Below are 5,000 nucleotides of genomic sequence, written 5' to 3'. Positions count from 1 at the left end.
AATAATTTGAGAATATTTCCGTTAGTTTTAAAGTGATTACTGATAAGGAAGGGCTTTTGCCCTATTGCTATGTGTTTTCTCTGTATCCTACCCCCTTTCCCTTCCTCAATTCCTACGTCACTGCCTTCTCTTGTGATTGAGTGTCTTAGTCTACCATTTTGCTTGCACCCTCACGTCCTGGGGATTACAATTTACATCTTAACGTTACAACAAAATTTTAAACTAATAACAGCTCAGTTTCAATACTATACACAAATTATGCTTCCTTACCCTTCTGCCCCTTCCTTATGATGTTTTTCTCACAAAATACATCTTCTTGCGCGCAGCATAAATGCATAATTTTTCTTTTATTCTGTTGACCGTATAATCACCTAGGAAAAAAAGAAGGAGGTATAGACCAAAAATGCAATACTATTGGATTTTATCTTTACCCATGTGGGAATCTTTGCTACTGTTTTTTATTTCTTCCCATGATTTTGAGTTACCTCTGGTGTCCTTCCATTTTAAGCTCTAGGATTTCTGGTATGGCAGTTCTAATAGGGACGTTCTCCGGACTTTGGTCTCTTTTGTGGGTTTTTGTTTGTTTGTTTTGATTTTTAATGTGAACATGTCTTGATTTCTCCCTAATTTCTGAAGGGCAGATGTACTGGACATAGAAATATAGGGTGACAGGTTCCCTTTTTTGCCGTCATCACTGAAACTCTGTCATTCATTGCCTTCTGTGTTCATGGTTTGTGAAGAGAAATTGGCTGTTAATCCTACTGACCATCCCCTGTACTTTATGAGCTTGCTATTTTGCAGACTCAGTAGTCACTCGAGTGACACTGCGGCGTGTCAGGTTCGAGACAGCGTGTTAGTCTGCAGCGAACTCTGCTGAAATTAAGGGAAAAGCAGTGGACGGAGAGTGTAGTGATACAACATGCTGGAAAGTGCTATGTGTTTTATAGGGGAAGATGGGTTGTCGGGGGATTTACGATACGGTAGGAATCTCGGGGAGGATATGGGCATCATTCTAGAAGTGAGAAGTTCATAGTAGAAAGGTTTTAGAGTAACGGCTATTTGGGCGTGATGGAGATTTCTGTAGTTGGGTGAACCTAACCGAGCCTGCATGTAGTTCAAGGCCTGGATCCTGGACATGGCTTGGTTTGCTTCCGTTTTCTTTTTGGAAAGGCTGGGAATGAATGCTGGCATCTACCTCACAGGCTTATGGTGATGAAAGGAGGTGACCTGTGTAACACGTGCAGCACGGTGCCTGGCATATAGCCCAGTCTGGTCAATGTCAGTGATGATGACAGTGACAATGAAAACTTTGTGTAAAAGATTGTTATCCAGGCTAGGGTGGGATTTCTGGCCCAGGCATCAGGGTCAGGCAAATGCATTGCCCTTACCTAGCGAATGGTATGTGTTCTAACTTAAAAAGTGATCCTTGCCTACTCTGTCCCCAAAAACATATATATCCTAAAATTATTTCAAAGCATACCGCAAAGTACACAAATCGTGACTATCAGATTCAATATTCAAAAGTAAAGTATCATCAGCACCCAGGTGAAAGAAACCATTTAGGAAAGAAATAGCACCAATAGCCCAGAAACTCCTCAGAGAAGAGAAGAAGAAGTTGGAACATCATCTATCTCATCCCAGGTAGTCTAGACAATGCTGCCACTGAAGCCTGGCTCAGGTATCCCAAGAGAGAAAAGCACACCGCACTCTCCCCCATGAGAAGCCCCAACACAGCCCTAGCGCAATGAGTCCAGACATTTCCTGGAGAGTAGACCCAACACTTGAAAATCAGTGCATTTCACCACATCAGCAGGGCCCAAAAGAGGAACAGTGTGATACTCTCAGCAGATCTCTGTTTCCCCAGCAGGGATTTTAGTGGAAATTTTCAAACACACCAAAAAGTTGGGAGAAGAGCCGTATAAATTCCTCTGGAACAATTATCAAGGTACTGTTTTGTGTTTCATTTTTCTCTGTGGATATAGTTTAAAGTAAGCCCCAGACCCTTAAAATCCTCTTCCTTCCTTTTTTTCTGTTTCCTCTCTCTTCTTTTTTAACCCCTTAAGCTCCCAGACATCCCTTACAATTTAATTAGGACATTGTTCTCCATCTGAAGACGTAATGTGCGTTGGTTCCGGTAGACTGTGAGCCCTGGTCCTGACCACACCCTTTGTTAGCCACATCACATTTCCCAAACATGCGGTGCACTGATTTGCCTCCCATACCCTTGCAGGTGCCACTCTTATTGCTTGGACCATCTTTTCCTTCTTCATCCACCTGTGAAACTTCTCCTCACACGTGAGGAGCCATCACCAAGAAAAATTCCATGCACCAAGAAATTCTCTAAGAGCCAGGCTCTCATCTTGAGTCCTTTGAGTCTGTGAATAAGGAAACAAAGCAGTTATTTAACACATAGACTGCCAGGTGGCACCAACGAGATTCTGTACCACAGGCTACTAAAAAAGAAGGCGAGTGTTTTGTCATCAATACAGGTGATTAGAGGGAGAAAATGGACCTGAGGGAGGGTCTCTATGGAGAGGTGCCAACAGTGTGCCTTCCTAAGGACTACGACTGAGACAAGTTACAAAGTCTTGGTATACGTGTTATAGAGTATAGATTGGCTGCTGGGGCACAGTCTCCAGCCCTTTTTCAGACTATGATATGCTTTTTTTCAATAGCAAAAAGCCAAGATGATAAAGAGCCATCTTAGGAAAGTTTGGCCATGAATAAAGAAATGAGATGATACACTTCAGTTAGGGTCACTTCAGGAAAACGCAGCTCAATGATATGACGATAGAATGTGCAGTTTTGTAGTACAGGAAGGGATCTGGGAGTCCACTGTCCCTCACCCAATACGTTGGTGTTTTCGCACAAATCAAGGAAATGCTTAAGGCCGCGTAAGGAAGACAATTATAGAGTTATTCAAAGGGAAAGAGGAAACGGCAACCTGTTACTTGAGGCAGGCAGTGTGAGAGCGTGATCAGAGTCAATAAAATCTTGAAGGCTTTGTCCAACTTTGATGAAAGAAGGAAAATGTACAATAACAACAGAAAAAAAAATAGCAGAGCAGGCAGCAAATTAAGGCGAGTAGCAAAGTAAAAATGCTGTACGGAGACTCGGTGTCTCTAACTATATCCACATAACTATATCTTCATCTGTCTATAGCTGCATCTCTCTCTAGGTGCATGTCTACCTATCGCCGTCTTTGTAGAGAGAGAAGGGTGAAGGGAAACAATACCCCCAATATAAAATGGTGTATTATGTCTGAGCAATGGAGTTAGGGGTGAATACCAGTTCCTTCGTAAATCACATCTTTACAAACATTGGTACACTGAAAATTTATTTTTATAATTGGAACAAAGAACTAGTAGAAGTTAGGTCAAGTTAAAGTGTCCCATGTGAGATGATTAGTGGACAGCAGGCTGCTCTGCAGAAGTCAGCTAATCACTGACTTCTTCCCCAGTTATCCCATTTATCATTGAAAACTCGCTGATAATTCATTCATGAAGACTGAAAACTCATTAAATGTCCCGGGTACACTGGTAAGAAATAAGAAAGTCGGGAGTTCCCGTCGTGGCGCAGTGGTTCATGAATCCGACCAGGAACCATGAGGTTGCGGGTTCGGTCCCTGCCCTTGCTCGGTGGGTTAACGATCCGGCATTGCCGTGAGCTGTGGTGTAGGTTGCAGACGCGGCTCGGATCCCGCGTTGCTGTGGCTCTGGCGTAGGCCGGAGGCTACAGCTCCGATTGGACCCCTAGCCTGGGAACCTCCATATGCCGCGGGAGCGGCCCAAGAAAGCAACAACAACAACAACAACAACAAAAGACAAAAAAAAAGACAAAAAAAAAAGAAATAAGAAAGTCGGTGTGGCGGTCTAGAGATAAGAGTCATCCACTGCCTGTGTTTTCATCAAGTTGGATGAGAATGAAAAGGATTAATTAATTAATCCTTAAAATTAATTTTACCCTTACAACTTTTATACGGAAGGCTCTAATTTGGCCCTAGAAAAGCTGAGAGATGATATAATTCAATCTCGATCATTTGTCAGGCAGATACTCCATTCTTGTCCTTTGTTATTTCTTTCTTTCTGTTTTTTTTTTCCCTCCTTTCTCCACATTTTTGATCCTTTAAAAAATATCCATAGACTCTTGTTTGCGAGACCAAGGCACCAGTGTCAGGAAGCCAGCAGATGGAGATGTTGAGCTGCCTTTGTGAATGTCAGCCAGTCCGCCCCTCCTTAACAAATACAGTGGTTCCAACCTGAGTGGGGTTGAGAGCAGCCCAGAATTGACTTACAGTACAGATTCAGGAGTTCCTGTTGTGGCTCAGTTGTAACGCACCCGACTAGCATCCATGAGGATGCAGGTTCAATACCTCACCCCGCTCAGTGGGTTAAGGATCTGGCGTTGCTGTGGCTGTGGTGTCGGCTGGCAGCTTCTACCCCCGCCTGGCCCGGGAATGTCCATATGCCACGGGCGGGGGGAGCTAAAAATAAATGAATACATAAAATGCAGATTCCCAGTGCTCACCCACAGAGTTGATTCTGTAGGACTTGCACAGGGTCACGAAGTCTGGATTTTCTTTTCTTTCTTTCTTTCTTTCTTTTTTTTTTTTTTTTTTTTTTTTTTTGGCCATGCCTGCAAGATGTTGAAGTCCCTGGGCCAGGGATCCAACCTGCACCACAGCAGCAACCAAGCGACTGTGGTGATGGTGCTGGATCTTTAGGCCCCTGCAGCACAAGAAAACACTGGAATCTGGATTTTAACACACCCACTCCCCTGTGACCCTGATGCAGCCTGGCCCGTGCATCACACCTTGAGAAACTGTGATATAAATGGTCATTGCACCCTGGTGGAGCATATATGGAAATGTTAAGAGAAAGAGTATAAATTGAGGAGGGAGCTGAGGAAAACCCAGTCCTGGGGAGCCCAGTCATCTAAGTTCCCACTGGAGGGGGCAGCACTGCCAAAGATACCGAGGAGTGGCCGAAGGACAAAGGATA

Source organism: Phacochoerus africanus, chromosome X (genome assembly GCF_016906955.1).
Source record: "Phacochoerus africanus isolate WHEZ1 chromosome X, ROS_Pafr_v1, whole genome shotgun sequence".
Taxonomy (NCBI): domain Eukaryota; kingdom Metazoa; phylum Chordata; class Mammalia; order Artiodactyla; family Suidae; genus Phacochoerus; species Phacochoerus africanus.
The sequence above is the reverse complement of the archived record's forward strand: the minus strand, read 5'-3'. Positions refer to the sequence as shown.